This window comes from Heterocephalus glaber, unplaced genomic scaffold (assembly GCF_053883595.1).
Source record: "Heterocephalus glaber isolate CG9 unplaced genomic scaffold, H.glaber_assembly_v1.0 deba00001863, whole genome shotgun sequence".
Taxonomy (NCBI): domain Eukaryota; kingdom Metazoa; phylum Chordata; class Mammalia; order Rodentia; family Bathyergidae; genus Heterocephalus; species Heterocephalus glaber.
This window is the reverse complement of record NW_028258503.1, coordinates 3,437-19,563: the sequence shown is the minus strand read 5'-3', so window position 1 is coordinate 19,563 and position 16,127 is coordinate 3,437. Positions and strand designations below refer to the sequence as shown.

Sequence of the window (16,127 nt, the reverse complement as noted above, 5' to 3'; positions counted from 1 at the left end):
TCATAGCGAGTGGAGTCTCCTGTGAGGCAGGAGTGGGAGGGGGAGCAAAGTCCTTTCCCTGTCACAAGAAATTTGGTTCATTTGCACATGACAGCTGTCTCAGGTTATAAAGACAGTTGCTGGGTGAATGTCCTTGAAGAAATGCTTGTTTCCTTCAGGTTGTTTTCTTAATAAAGTTATTGTCCACAAAGACAACATATACAGGAAAACAATCAAAAGGGAGCATGGAGGTGAATGGAGCCCTGGGCAGGGATGGAGCGGGAAGGGGTCATGGAGGCTCCTGGTGTAAGAGTCTGAATATGTGGGGAAGGAGAGGTGCCCCCTGAGGTAGTAGGACTCAGTGCAGACCCCATCATGACCACCTCTGTGTAAGGCGCTGTGCCAGGGAAGCATGGTGGGGAGGCCAGAGAGGGTGGGAGGAGGTGTGGAGGACAAAGATTTGTTGAAGCAGGACCTAAAGTAAAATAAGCCTTGGGAAGTGCGCCCCACCTCGGATCACCACCGCCACCGCCACCACCACCACCTCCTCCTCAGAGCTGTAACTCCTTATTCTGTGACAGATAAAGTACACAAGGTTCTTGGCAACAGAGTCCAGTGACGACCTGACTTCCCAGGAACCTGCCTTCCTTCAAGGCTGGCCTCCCCGCTGCCCCAACCCGGTACTCATAGGGCAGACAGTTACATTCCTGTAAATGAGATCTTTGAAAACCTTAAGGAACTGTATGGCCTTAAAAGATACAGATGAGGGCCTGGGGTTTAGCTCAGTGGCACTGCGCCTGCCTCCCAAGTGTAAGGTCCTGAGTTCGATCCCCACTACCAAAAAAAAAAAACATAAAAAGCATACACATGAGATTGGCAACCGTGTCCTGTAAACAAAGTTCATGACGCCCTGTTCTCACAAGATTCACAAGAAATGAAACTGTCATCGTGTGAGATGTGACTAAATTGCTTTTTTTTCTTCTTTTTTATTTTTGGTTCCGGGGATCGAACTTGGGTCCTTGCACTTGCGCAGCAGGTGGTGAATACACTGAGCTAATTCCCCGGCCCTAAATTGCCTTCTTTTTTTTTTTCTTTAGTTCTTTTATTGGTACATTTTAGGTATACAATTCATTTACATTTATCATTGGGTGTTTGTACCTGTATATGATATATCTTGGTTCTTAGTTTTTCCCCATCACCTGGGCGCCCTAAATTGGTTTTTATTTGCTTCTGTATCCTCCTTACACACCCCCTAGTTTCATGTCACTAGAAAGACCACACACCCCCCTTGATCAAATATATAAAAGCTGGAACTTCTCTTTGTTCAATGCTTTCCTTTGGACAACAGTCTGTTGAGTCAGTGTACACCTTAAACCTGAAATGAATTCTCCCAAACCTCATTGGTCTGTGCTGTTTCTTGGAAATAGTATTTCCTGGGAATTTTAAAGGTAAAAATGCGGAGGAGTACGTGAGATATTTTGAGATCCAGTCAGCCCTGGACACCAGATGTCATAATAAGGTCATACTCTTCAGAGGTTGAAAAGGAAAGCCAACTCGGAAGGTGATCGTGAGAGTCACTGCACTGCAGCTCTGCCTGAGCTGCTGACCTCACCACGCCTCTGCATCCCCTAAGAGCAGTCTCCTCGGGTGGGGACTTAGTTCAGTGGCACCTTGCCTAACAAGCGCAAGGTCCTGAGTTGGATACCAGGTACCCGGGCGGGGGGCCGGGGGAGATAGGTCTCCGTGAGCCTTCCTCCAGCCTTCCCTGAGAACCCAGAACCCACCCACTTGCCCCTGCTTGGAGAGTTTCCTCCTCCGCCCTCTCCCCCAGGTGTCCCCTTAACCCTTGTGTCTCAAGATGTATAATGTCATCCTTTCTGGTTTTATCTTTAAAACCTCCTTCGCCTCAACCTCTTTGGCTGTGCTCATAGTGCACCGAGGCATGCACATTCCTATTGCGAGGCTATTCTATCCCCTATAAATGCCATGATGCCTTAAAGATGGGCAGGGGCTGGCTCAGGCCTGGGGCCCTGGGGCCTAAGCCCCCTGTAGGGTGTCATGGGGCAGGCGCTAGGGGCTGGCACTCGGCTGCCTTCTGAACTTTGGTTTATGGTAGTCAAAGGGAGAGGGTGACAGGACCAAGTCCCCCACTCCAGCAGTTCACCAGCCTTGCACTCTGACCTCGTGCCCATGGGTAGGTATGCTCATGTTTTCTGCATTATTGATATTCACCTGTTGTTGAATTTACTAACTCCACCTCCGTGTGTAAATGTGTATCCCCCGTGGGAAATTGCCATCTGTCCTCAGAGCACAAAAGCCAGGAAACAGGAAGGTACTGTAACTGAAAGAAACTCAGGCACGGGATGATTGCTCAGCTTCATTTGACTTATTTATGTTCTGCAAACATTTGACCATGTCTCCCACCCACCAACATGAAAACACAAGTGGGCCCCGGGCATGCCATGAGTGATTATTAAAGGCAGAAAAAATGAGGATCTGAGGAGAACATGGCAATAAACTCAAAACCTTGGAGCCTAGGGAAGGATGCAGTCTGGCACGGAACACATAGGTTTGAGATCCTTCTTCCTATTCAGCAGTCTGGGGACCTGGGGGTCCCAGGCTGTGCATGACCTAGAAGATGAGGGAAAAAGGTCCTCAAGGAAGGAGGTGAACACTGTGTGGAGGCGGCCAAGGTCTTGGGAAACCCATCTCCTGTAAGTGAGAGAAAACAAAAATCCAGTCAATAGTCAGGACTCTAAACTAGCAAGCGTGGCCCCGCCCTGTTTAGTCCTAACACTTAGGCAGCTCCCAGTGTCCATTAAAAAGCCCCTCCCTATAGTTGTGGCCACACCCCCAGAAGCCCAGCCCTTTGAGGACGGACACATTCAACAAATTGCCATTCACTGTCAGTTCTCGGTGAACATTCGGGTGTTCCTGAGAGGCAGCCAAGGTCCTTCGGGCGACCTCCGCCTCTCCTGGATATGGGAAAGGCACCCTGAGGCTGCTGTGGAGAGTGGTCAAGGCACGGTGCTGTAGGGACCGGGCCCCCGGATCGGCCAGGCCCTCACACCCCCCGCCCCGCAGCTGCCCCACATCCCGGGCGCCTCAGGCCTCCTCTCTGCAGGCTTCTGCCTCCCCCGCCTCGTCTGCCTCCCCCGCCTCGTCTGCCTCCCCCACCTCGTCTGCCTCCCCCGCATCGGCCCGCCTGGCTCTGCCTGGCCTGGACCACAGCCCTGCTCCTGGCCCAGGCCCTTGGCCCTCCGGCTTCGGCCTGGCCTCTCCTGCTCTCCATCCCTGTGCCGCTGCCCCGCTGAGTCCCAGCCGCCCCTCTCCTGACGCTTCCCTGTCCCCCCACGTCACGGGCCACGCAGGCCACGTCAGGAAGGATACAGTTCATGCGGTTGCGCAGTTGGCCAAGCAGACATGAGCATAATCTGCCCTGTGCCATCAGAAACAAGAACAACAGGCGAAACTGCTGGAGCGTTAGTACCAACATCGCCAGAGACACCTGCTGAGCCTCGGCCCCCCGGCTTTCCGGCATCACTCTGCCCATCAAGGATTCTGCTGCCATCGTGGTCATCTTCGTGGCCACCTGCAATACTCCCACCGCCTGCAGGGGCTTGCATGCCGGACTTGCCTCTTCCCCTTTGAGTCTAGCTCGACCTCGATCAGGATCACGACCTCTCAACATAGGCTCCTTCCAGGGCAGGAAGCGCGTGCAAAGCTCCGTCCCTGCTCCACCCACAATTCTCCTCCTGAGGCCAACAGCGCCTGCGCATACAGGCCTTCAGGCATTGTGTTTCCCGCCAAACTTGCCTCCACACCTGGCACAAAACTTCGGTTGCCGGGCAACGGGTGCCCCACCCAGGAGCGCCCCCCCACACCAGTGCCCATGTGCAGTGGACCCCCAGGTGTCTGGTCCCTTCCAAACTGGCCCAGTCCTGAGTCCCACAGACCCCTTTGGCCACAGAGGAGCCTCGGGGCCTTTGCTCTGGCTCTGCCCATCGGCAGCTGTCCTCCCCTGCGTCCCCCAGGACACAGGAGGTGTCACGCTGGGCAGGGCTCTTCCGGCCACGCTGTTTAGAACTGCATCCTGCCACCGCACCTGCATGGCTTCACCCTGTGGGGGGCGGGACACGGGTACGAGCTGCTGGGACTCCAGGAGTCTGGGAGTCGCGGAAGCCTGCTCAGCCGAGGGTGTGACTGCGATAGGGACGTTATCAATTGTATTTTTATATCGTAAGTATTAATGCAGAGTAATTGTGCAAATGGTTAGGAACACTTTTTATTCTTTTTTGGTACTGGGGATTGAACTCGGGACCTTGCGTTTGCGAGGCAGGTGGCAGAAACACTGAGCTAAATCCCGAGCCCAGTAATTGTACAAATGAATGGGTAACTGGGCCAGGGATTTAGCTCAGTGGTTCTCTGTGACGTTTCCCTACATGCAGATATTATGATTTGTTTTTGTCCATCTGCTCTCACGTCATTTCTTTCCTTCCTCTCCCCTCTGCCCATATTCTTACGCAACTAACACCTTTGTTACTTTCAGGTCATCTTTTTTTGTTTTTTAGGTTTCCACATATTAGTGAAAACGTGCAATACCCGTCTTTCTGAGTCTGGCTTATTTTGCTTTACATGATGGTCCTCCCATCCCACCCATTTTCCTGCTATTGAAATGATTCTGTTCCTCTTTAGGCTGAGTGATACTCCACTGTGGATATGCACCATCCGATGATTCCTTGTCTTGACTCTTGGTTATGCCACAAGTATCTCTTTTGTATGTGCACTTCATTTCTTCTGGTAGATAGCCACGAGCGGTCTAGTAGTATTATTTTTAATTTTTTCAGGAACTTCTATGCTGTTTTCCATCGTGGTTGTACTAGTTTACCTTCCCACCGATAGTGTAGTAGGATTCCTTTTTATCCACATCCTTGCTAGCATTTATTGATTCATTTATTTCTGTATGTTTCTAATACATAATAATTCCATTCATCTTGGGCCAGCATTTATTTGTTGTTTTTTCTTTTTGATACTGGGGATCAAACTTGGGACCTTGTGGTTGTGAGGCAGGCAACGGACCACTGAGCTTAATCCCCGGGCCCTATTTGTTGCTTTTTTGATGATAGCCATTCTGACTCAGGTAAGATGGAACCTCAGTGTAGTTTGGATTTGCATTTTCCCGGTGGCTAAACATATTGAGCATTTTTCATACATTTATGGGCCACTTGTACGTCTTTTGAGATGTGTCTGTTCATGTACTCCCAGCGCTTAGGAGGCCGAGGCAGGAGGATTGCCATGAGTTTGAGGCCAACTGGGGACACATAGTGAGTTCAAGGTCAGCCTGGGCTACAGAGTGAGACTGAGTCCAAAAAGTGTCTCTTCAGATCATTTGCCCATTTTCATTGTATTACTTGTTCTGTTGTTGAGTTTTTTGAGGACTTTATATAAACTAGCCATTAATCGTCTGTTGGTTGAATGTTTGGCAAAGATTTTTTTCCCCTCTTTTAGCATATGTCTTCATTATCAGTTTCCTTTCCTATGCAGACGCTTTTTTAATGGGATGTAATCTATTTGGCAGTTTTTGCTTTTGTTTCTTGAGCTATCAGGATCCTATTCAGGGAATTGTTGTTTGCCCCACTATCTCCTTTTCTTTTTCATTTTGTGGGACTGGGAATTGAGCCCAGGGCCTTCACACTGAGCTACATCCCCAACCCCTTTTTGTTTTTATTTTGAAATATGGTCTTGCTACGTTGATAAGGTGCTCAGGCTGGGTTCGAACTTGCAATCCTCCTGCCCGGCTTCCCAGAGTGCTGGGATTCACAGGTGTGTGCTACCACTCTTAGCTCCCGTGCCAATATCTTCAAGTGTTTCCCCTATGTTTACTTTTAGTCATTTTAGAGTTTTAGGTCTTTGAACCATTTTCAGCAGCTATTTGCACAGGATGAGAGAGAAGGATGAGATGTTTTATCTAGCCCTTATCTAGGATTGAGTTGCCTCAGTCTCCTTCATGTGAATATTCACTATTTCCTGCACCGTTTTGTTGAAGAGGCTGTCTTTTTCGCCACCTATGTTTTTGGCGTCTTTGTTGAGTACCAGATGGCTGTAGATGCGTGTAGTTATTTCTGAGTCCTCTATTGTGTTTCACTGGCCTGCCTGTCTGTTTTTATGGTGATGCCACGCTGGTTTTGTTACGCCTTTGTGGTGTACCTTCAAATCATTTGCTCTTTTTGCACAGGATTGCTTTGGTTATTCTGAATCCTGTGTGTTTCCACATAAATTTGGGGATTTAAAAAATTTCTGTGAAGAATGTCACTAGTATTTTGATATGAATTGTAATGAATCCATAGATTACTTTAAGTAATATTGCCATTTTAACAACTTTAATTCTTTAGGTCCACGAACATGGGAGGATCTCCCCATCTCCCAGCATCTTCTTCAATTTCTGTCTTCACTGCTCTGTAATTTTCATCATAGAGGTCTTTCATTTCCTTGGTTAAGTTTATTTGAGGCTATTGCGGATGGGAGATCTTTTCTGATCTCTTTCTCCCTGACTTCATGATTAGTATACAGAAAGGCTACTGATTTTTATATGTTTGTTTTGTATCCTGCTACTTTGCTGATTTTATCAGTTCTAAGAGTTATTTTTGGTGGCATCCTTAGTGTTTTGGGGTTTTTTTTGGTACCAGGGATCGAACTCAGGTCCTTGCGCTTGTGCAGCAGGTGGCGAAACCACTGAGCTAAATCCCTGGCCCCATCCTTAATGTGTTCTGAGTATAGAATTACATCATCTGCAGAGGGGGATAATATGACTTCCTACTTTTCCATTTGTATTCCTTTCATTTCTTTCTCTTACCTAATTGTTCTGGCTAAAAATTCAAGTACCATATTCAATAAGAGTGGCTCGAATGGACATTCTTGTCTTGTTCTTGATTTTATAGGAAATGCTTTCTGGTTTTCCCTCTTCATGATAATATAGAGCTTTTATTATCTTGAGTTATGATCCTTTGCACCTAATTTTTTCAGGGTTTTTATCATGAAGTGATGCTGAATTTTGCCAAAGGCTTTTTCTGTATTTCTTGAGATGATGGTGTGATGTTTTTAATCCTTGATTGCATTTCTTTGCAGCATCATGTTTATTGATTTGGTTATGTTGAACAATCCTTGCATTTCTGGACCAAACCAACTTGATCATGGTGTATGTTCTATTTAATGTGTTATTGAATTTGATTTATGAGTACTTTATTGATAATTTTTGCATCTATGTTTATCAATGATATTGTCCTATAGATTTTTTGTTGTGCTTTTATCCGGTTTTGGTGGCAGGGTAATCCTAGCTTTGTAGAATACATTTGAAAAGATTCCTTACCTTTTTATTTTATGGTATCACTTGAGGAACTGTGGTATTAGTTCTCTAAAAGTCTGACAAAATCAGAAGTTAATCTGGTCTTTGTCTTCTTTTGGTTGGGTGACTTTTATTACTGCTTCAAAGTCATTCTTTGTTATTGATCTATTTAGGTTTTTAATATTTTCTTGGTTCAATTGTGGTGAGTCATGTGTGTCTAAAATTTGTTCATTTCTTCTAGAGTCTCCAATATATTAGCTTAAGAAATATTCCCTAGTGATCCTATGAGTTTCTATGGTATATATTATAATATCACTTTTTCATCTCCAATTTTGTTTATCTGAGTCTTTTCTTCCTTTCTTTTGGTCAGTTTAGCTAAGGGTATGTTAATTGTGTTTATATTTTCAAAGAACCCACTCTTTGTTTCATTAATCTTTTGTGTTGTGCTTTTAGTCTCTATTTCGTTTATTTTCCCCAGATACTTATTAGTTATTTCCTTCTAGTTCTTTCAGATATAGTTTGTTCTTTTTTATGTTGCCTTTGATTTTACTTTTATTAGTACACATTTGCAGTGCATACTGGTTATATTCATAACGTACATGCCACATCTTAATTCCTTTTATGTCACCTTCCCTTCGCCTCCTTCCTGGATGTGTTTCCGCTAACTTTCCCTCCTCCTCCCTCTATTTCATTCTTCTCTATTAGAAATATTTTATTTTGTTCTTTGTTTGCATTTTGGGTACTCATATAAGAGAAACCATGCAATATTTAACATTTCTGGTTTCAAAGTGCATCCATTTTCTACAAATGACTCAAATTTATCCTTCTTTATGGCAGAATCATCATTTATAAATATCACATTTTCTTTATCCATTCATCTGTTGATAGACATATAGGCTGGTTCCAAGATTTAGCTATTATAGATTGTGCTGCTATAAACATGGGCATGTGTGGATCACTGTAATAGGATGTCTTTCACTCTTTCAGGAAGATGCCAAGAAGGGGAACATCTGGGTCAAACGGGACCTGTAATCCTAGATTTTGAGGAATCTCCACACTGATTCCCACAGTGGTTGCACCACTCTGCACTCTCGCCAACAATGGAGAAGGGTTCCTTTTTCCCCACAGCCTTGCCAGCATTTGCTATCGATTGATGTCTTGATGATAGCCATTCTTTCTGGAGTGAGAGTGAGAAATCTCAGTGTTGCTTTAATTTCTCTTGCTTTTAATTTCTCAGCCGACCAGTGATGTTAAACATTTTCTCATATATTTATTTGCTGTTTGTATTTCTTTTTTTTTTTTTTTTTTTTTTTTTTTTTTTGGTACCAGTGATTGAACTTGGGCCCTTGCACTTGCGAGGCAGGGGGCGGAACCACTGAGCTCAATCCCCAGCCCTGCTGTTTGTATTTCTAAACTTTTTTTTTTTTTTGGTGCCAGGGATCAAACTTGGGGCCTTTCGCTTTTGAGGCAGGCCGTGGAACCACTGAGGAAATCCCAGGCCCTGTATTTCTAAGTTTTTAATTAAGTTATTTATCTTTGAGACAGGGTCTCACCATGTAGCCCAGACTGGCCTCCAACTTGTGGCAATCCTCCTGCTTCAGCCTCCTGAGTGCCGGGATTACAGGCATGTGCCATCAGGCCTGGCTGTTTGTACTTCGTCTAAGAAGTGTCTATTCATTTCAGATGCCCACTTTTGGACTGGGTCTTTACATTCGGTGTGGTCTGGGTTTTTTTTTTTTTTTGAATTCTTTATATAATTCTACATATTAGTCCCTTGAGGAACAGGTCGTAAAAATGTTTTCCCGTTTTATGGGTTGTCTCTTCACTCTGTTAGTGGTTTTCTTTGCTGTGCAGAAGCTTTTTAATTTGTTTTGTTTTTGCGGTACAGGGATTGAACTCAGGACCTTCCACTTTTGAGGCAGGCATGGTGCCACTGAGCTAAATCCCCGGCCCAGAATCTTTTTAATTTGATGGGATCCCAGTTGTTGATCCTTTGTGTTAGTTCCTGTGTGATTGAGGTTTTGTTCATAAAGTCTTTGCTTACACCAATATCTTCAAGAGGTCTACCTATTCTATCTTCCAACAGATTAAGTATTCTGTTTTTGTATTTAGATTTTTGATCCATTTCCCTTTTAGTTTAGTGCATGGTGAGAGATATGGGTCTAGGTTCAATTTTAAGCATGTGGAAAGTCAGTTTTTCCAGCACCATTTGTTGTTGTTGTTGTATTTTTAGTGCTGGGGATCAAACTCAGGACCTTGTGCTTGCGAGGCAGGTGCAATGCCACTGAGTAACATCCCTGACCCTCCAGCACCATTTGTTAAAGAGGCTATCTTCCTTCCAGTGAAGGTGTTTGGCTCCTTTGTCAAAGATGAGGTGGCTGAGTGTGTCTGGAGTTGTTTCTACATCTTCTAATCTGTTCCACCAGTCCTCAGGTCTGTTTTTTTGCCAGTACCATGCTGTTTTTATCACAGTAGCTTTGTGGTATAGTTTCAAGTCAGGGATTGTGATGCCCCCTGCTTTGCTCTTGTTGCCCAAAGGTTTTTTTCTTTGTTCTTTTTTTGCCATTCTAGGTCTCTTCTGATTGAAGTGAATTTTAGGATTGTTTTCTCTAGTTCTATGAGGAATGCTATTGGTATTTTTGGCTGGGATTGCATTCATTCTGTATGCTAGTATTGGAAATATGGCCATTTCACTATATTGGTTCTACCTATCCAGGAACAGGCAATATCTTTTCATTTTCTGATATCCTCTTCAATCTCCTTTTTCAGAGTACTATAATTTTTCATTTAGAAAATTGTTTTCAAATTGTATTTGTACATGTTTGCAGTTCATGTAGTTTACAGTGGTCTTGGGGAGTGGTTACATGTACATACTGCAGCATATTTCTTTCTTTAAAAATCTCCCCCATTGCCCTATCCCATTTTTCATTCTTGCTCGTATTATTAGTCTTAGCTCATGTTATGGCATATAATGTTTACATTCTTTAGGGTTAGGCTCCTGCACATGGCATGTCTTTATTTCTCTCCTCTCGTTTCCCCTTCCCCTCCTCCTCACCTCTCACCCTTATTCCCTTGGACAACTTCTCTATTGCAAGAGATCCGTTCCCTTGTCCCTTCCTGTCTATCCTTTACCATTTTCTTTGTTTGTACTTTGCCTCACTCAAGTGAGAGATACCATATTGTATGTAAGCTTGTGTGTCTGGTTTATTTCACTCAACATTATATTTTCCAGATGCATCACTTTCCTACAAATGTCTCAAATTTGTCATTTTTTAAATAGCTGCGAAGTTTTCCATTAAATAGAGATGCCACATTTTCTTTATCCAGCCATCTGTTGGTGGGTATACAGGCTGCTTCCAGGAAGACAGCTAGCAGGGGGATCACTGGGTCGTATGGAATTTCTAATTTCAGTTCTTTGAGAAATCTCCATACTGATTTCCATAATGGTTGTACTAGTTTACATTCCCACCATGCATGTAGGAGGGTTCCTTTTTCACCACAGGCATGCCAGCATTTGTTTTTGTTTGATTTCCTAGTGATTGCCATTCTTTCTGGAATAAGGTGGAATCCTAGTGTTGTTTTAATTTTCATTACTCTAATGACTAGAGATGCTGAACTGTTTTTCATGTATTTGTTGACCATTTGTATTTTTTTCCACTGTGAAGTGTCTGTTCATTTCTCTAGGCCTCCCTTAATTTTGGGTAACGGGGATCGAACTCAGGACCTTACACTTGCGAGGCAGGCATGGTTCTCTTAAGATAAATCCCTGCCCCCCCAGCCCATTTTTGTTTTGTTTTGTTTTTGGTACTGGGGATCGGACTCGGGACCTTGCACTTGTGAGGCAGGCATCGGAACCACTGAGCTAAATCTCTGGCCCTTTTCTAGCCCATTTTTAAATTTTAGGTGGTTTAATTTTTTGGGTTCTCTGTATATTTTATATATTAGTCCTCTGCAGAATAGCTGGCAAAACCCTTTTCCTATTTTGTAGGTTGTCTCTTCACTCGATTGATTTTTTTGCTGTACAGAAGCTTTTTAGTCTGATATAATTCCATTTGCTGATTATTGGTGCTATTTTTTTGTGAGATTCTTTTTAGAACATCTTTTCTTACTTCTATGTCTTCAAGCATTTTACCTATTCTATCTTCCAGTAGGTTCAATGTTTCTGTTTTAATGTTTAGGTCTTTGATCTATTTTGATTTGAATTTAGTATGTGGTGAAGAATCAGGGTCCAGTTTTCCCAGCATCACTTGTGAGGTTTCTGTATTCTGTTCCATTGATCCGTGTGTCTGTTTTTTGTTCCAATGCCATGCAATTTTTATCGATATTACTTTGTCGTATGGTTTGAAGTCTGGTATTGCTGTGCCTCCTGCTTTGCTCTTGGTGCCCAAAATTGCTTTTGCTATTCTGAGGCTCTTCTAGTTCCATATGAATTTTAGGATGGTTTTCTCTAGTTCTGTAAGGTATACTATTGATATTTTTATAGGGACTGCATTAAATCTGCATAACAATTTTGGAAGTATGGCCTTTTTCACTATGTTGGTTCTTCCTATCCAAGAATAAGGGATGTCTTTCCATTTTCTGGTATCCTCTTTGATCTCCTTTTTCAGAGAGCTGTAGTTTTCAGTGTAAAGATCTTTTCTTCCGACATTTGATTGATTCCCAGGCATTTCATTTTTTTTCGATGCTATGGTGAAAGGTGTTGTTTCCCTAATTTCTCTCAGTGATTTTGTTACTTGTAGAGGAATGCTACTAATTTTGTTTTGTTTTGTTTTTTTGTTTTGTTTTGTTTGTACCAGGGATTGAATTCGGGACCTTGCCCTTGCAAGGCAGGTGGCGGCACCACTGAGCTAAATCCCTGGCCCGTGCTATTGATTTTTGAGTGTTGACTTTGTATCCAGCTACTTTACTGGATTTGGTTATTAAATCTAGAAGTCTTTTGATGGAGTTTTGGGGGTCTTCTAGTGTAGAGTATCATGTCATCCGCAAATAATGGTAATTTAACTTCTTCACTTCTGATCCTTATTCCTTTTATCTCTTGCTCTTGTCTAATTGCTGTGGCTAATATTTCCAGACTATATTGAACAAGAGTGGTGACAGTGGGCATCCTTGTCTTGTTGTTGACTGTAGTGTGAAATCTTTCAGGTTTTGTCCATTTAGTATGATGTTGGCTGTTGACAAATAGATGGCTTTCATCAGATTCAGATAAAGATCCTTTATTCCAATTGTAAGTTTTATTTTTTTATCAGGAATGGATGTTGGACTTTGTCCTTGGCTCTGTTAATATGGTGTATGTATTACATTATTGATTTGTGCATGTTGAACCATCCCTGCATCCCTGGGATGAATCCTACTTGGTCATGGTATGTAATCTTCTTGATTTGCTGCGTCCTGTTTGCCAGTATCTTGTTGAAGATTTTTGCATCTGTGTTCAATAGGGAGATTGGCTTGTAGTCCTCTTTGTTGGTTGGAGTCTTCTTTGGTTTGGGGATCAGGGAATGCTTGCTTCCAGGAATGATTTGGGGAGTATTGCTTCCCTTTCAATTTCATGAAAGAGTTTGACGAGTAGTGGCATTAGGTCTTCTATAAAGTTCTTGTAGAATTCAGCAGTGAATATGTCAGGATCTTGGCTTTCCTTTGTTGGTAGGTTTGTAAAATTACTTCTTTGGCTGGACATGGTGGCACACACCTATAATGCCAGCATTTGGGAGGCTGAGGCAGGGCGATTGCTGTGAGTTTGAGGCCAACCTGGGGTACATAGTGAATTGAAGGCCAGAGTGGACTACACAGCAAGGCCCTGTCTCGAAAAGCCAAAAAAAAATTACTTCTTCGATGTTTTTGACTGATGTTGGATTATTTAGATTTTTTGTTTTTGGTACCGGGGATCAAACTCTGGACCTTGTGTTTGCGAGGCAGACGGCGGAACCACTGAGCTAAATCGCTGGCTAGAATTTTTATATCTTCTTGATTCAGCTTTGGTAATTCATATATCTCTAGGAACCTGTCCATTTCTTCTGAATTTTTCTTATTAGAGTACAGGTTGTCAAAGTAGGTACTGATGATCTTCTGGATTTCTGCAGGATCCTTTGTGATTTCACTTTTCATCATTAATTGCACGGATGTGGATGTTTTCTTTCCTTGTTTTGATATGGTTGGCTAAGGGTTTGTGTATTTAAAGTTTGTGTTGAGAAGCCTGCTGTAATTCTAATGACTACATCATAATTGATTTGTTGCTTTTCTCTGTCCCTGTGCTGGGCTTCTGGGATTTTGACTGTGTGTGACTTGCAGAGTTTCTCTTCTGACCATTCCTAATTATCCATGTTAATTTTTCCCCAGTGTTTGGAAAATTTTCTGCCACCGTGTGATTTCGATAAATGGGTTTTAATGCCATTTGTGCTGTCCTCTGATTTTTCACTAATTCTAGTTCCTTTTGGCTTCATCTTTGGGTCATGTATCAGCTGTTGAATCCATTTTTTATGTTCTCTTCTTTTTAAGGTATCTCTGAGTAGTTGGTCTTTGAAAGCATCCTCCTCTTCTACTTCTGATATTCTGTCTTCACATTAGTTACTTCGGCTACCCTTACGTTCAATATAACGTTCACTCTCCTGGCTGTTTGTAACCTTTTGGTGGACTCCTTGCTAAACTGGTCATTCATGTTGTATATCATTTTGTTTAGTGCAGCTTAGCTTTATTAGTGTCTTCTATGAGCTCCCTGATTGTTTTCTTTTTTAATTAAATTCTTTTATTGGTACATTGTAGGTATACAACCCAATTACATTTCTCATTGGGAATTGTACCTTTACATAATGCATCTTGGTCCTTATTTTTTCCCCATTCCTAGCCCTCCCTTCAACCCCTCCACCCTTCCCTATTTACAAAGACTTTATTTCCATTTTTTCCATTTCTCATCATTTTTCCTTTCCCTTCCTTCCTTTCCCCTGCCCCTCCCACTACCCCTACCCCTTTCGACCTTTTCTTCCCATTTTGCATTATCGATTATTCATTCTAATCATTGGTACATTATAGGTATACAATATAATGACATTCATCATTGGAAATTTGCACCCTTACATAGTCTCTCTTGGTTCTTATTTTTCACCCTTCCCCAGCCCTCCCTTCAACCCCTCCATTCCTCCCTATTTACAAAGATTTTGTTCCTATTTTTCCATTTTCTCATAGTAATCCCATTCCCTTCTATCCTTTCCCCTAGCCCTCCCATCTCCTTCCCCTTTGCCCCTTTTCTTCCTATTTCACATTACCTATTATACATTTAGTCCTCATTTACACTTTCAGTTTCTCACACCAGAGAAACTATTCAGAATTTATTCATGTGTGTTCTATTTATTTCACTTAAGAGTATCGCCTCAGTGTGCATCCACTTAGCTATAAATGTCCCTAATTTCTCATTTTTGATGGATGAGTAGTACTCCATTTCATTAAAAAAAAAAAACACATTTTCTTTATCCAGTCTCCAGTTGATGGGCATTTGGGCTGTTTCCAAGTTTTAGCTATTACAAACTGTGCTGCTATGAACATGGGCACACATATATCGCTGTGGTATGATTCTTTTAATTCTTTCAGGAAGATCCCCAGCCGTGGAATAGCGGGATCAAATGGGACTTCCAGTCCTAGTTCTTTGAGGTATCTCCATACTAATTTCCACAGTGGTTGCACCAGTCTGCACTCCCACCAGCAGTGGAGCAGGGTTCCTCTTTCCCCACAGCCCCGCCAGCATTTGTTATTGGTTGATTTCATGATAGCAGCCATTCTTTCTGGAGTGAAGTGGAATCTCAGCGTTGTTTTCATTTGCATCTCTCGAATGACCAGTGATGTTGAACATTTTTTCATGTATTTATTTGCTATTTCTACTTCTTTGTCTGAGAAATGTCTGTTCATTTCAGATGCCCAGTTTTGGATTGGGTCTTTAAATTTGGGAGGTCTGATCTTTTTAAGTTCTTTATAGATTTGAGATAGTAGACCTTTGTCTGAGGAAGAGCAGGTGAAGATATTTTCCCACATTGTGGGTTGTCTCTTCACACTGCTGGTTGTTGCTCTTGCTGTACAGAAGCCTTTTAATAAGAAGAGATCCCACTTGTTGATTGTTTGTGCTAGTTCATGGGCAACTGAGGTTTTGTTCATTAAAATCTTTTCCTGCACCGATGTCTTCAAGGGTTCTACCTAACCTCTGTTCCAACTGGTTCAGAGTTTCTGTTTTAATATTTAGATCTTTAATCCATTTTGATTTTAGTTTAGTGCATGGTGAGAGATTTAGGTCTATTTTTAATCTTTGGCAAGTTGAAGCCCAATTTTTCCAGCACCATTTATTAAAGAGGCTATCTTTCCTCCAGTGAGGGTGTTTGGCTCCTTTATCGAAGATGAGATGGCTGAGTGTGTCTGGCGTTGTTTCTGCATCTTCCAATCTGTTCCACTGGTCCTCGGGTCTGTTTCTTTGCCAGTCCCATGCTGTTTTTTATCACAGTAGCTTTGTAGTATAGTTGCGGTTGGGGATTGTGATACCCCTGCCATGTCTCTGTTACCTAGAATTGCTTTTGCTATTCTGGGTCTCTTCTTGTTCCAAATGAATTTTTGGATTGTTTTCTCAAGGTCCACGAAGTATGCTGCTGGGATCTCAACTGGAGTTGCCTTAAATCTATATAGCAGTTTTGGAAGTATGGCCATTTTCACTATATTAATCCTTCCTACCCAGGAGCAGGGGATGTCTGTCCCTTTTCTGATATCATCTTCAATCTCTCTTTTCAGAGTCCCATAGTTTTCAGAAAAGAGGTCTTTGATTTCTTTCGTTAGGTTG

General features: G+C 42.7%; 1 long non-coding RNA gene across 1 annotated transcript; it reads right to left on the bottom strand.

The window, feature by feature from the left end:
- Positions 1–2,261: 2,261 nt before the first annotated feature.
- LOC147820519 (uncharacterized) lies at positions 2,262–3,788 on the bottom strand. Its single transcript, XR_015448430.1, has 3 exons — positions 3,370–3,788; positions 2,861–2,983; positions 2,262–2,691 (listed from the first exon to the last, which is right to left on the bottom strand). It is a non-coding gene; the product is annotated as an uncharacterized LOC147820519 (long non-coding RNA).
- Between the last annotated feature and the right edge of the window lie 12,339 nt (positions 3,789–16,127).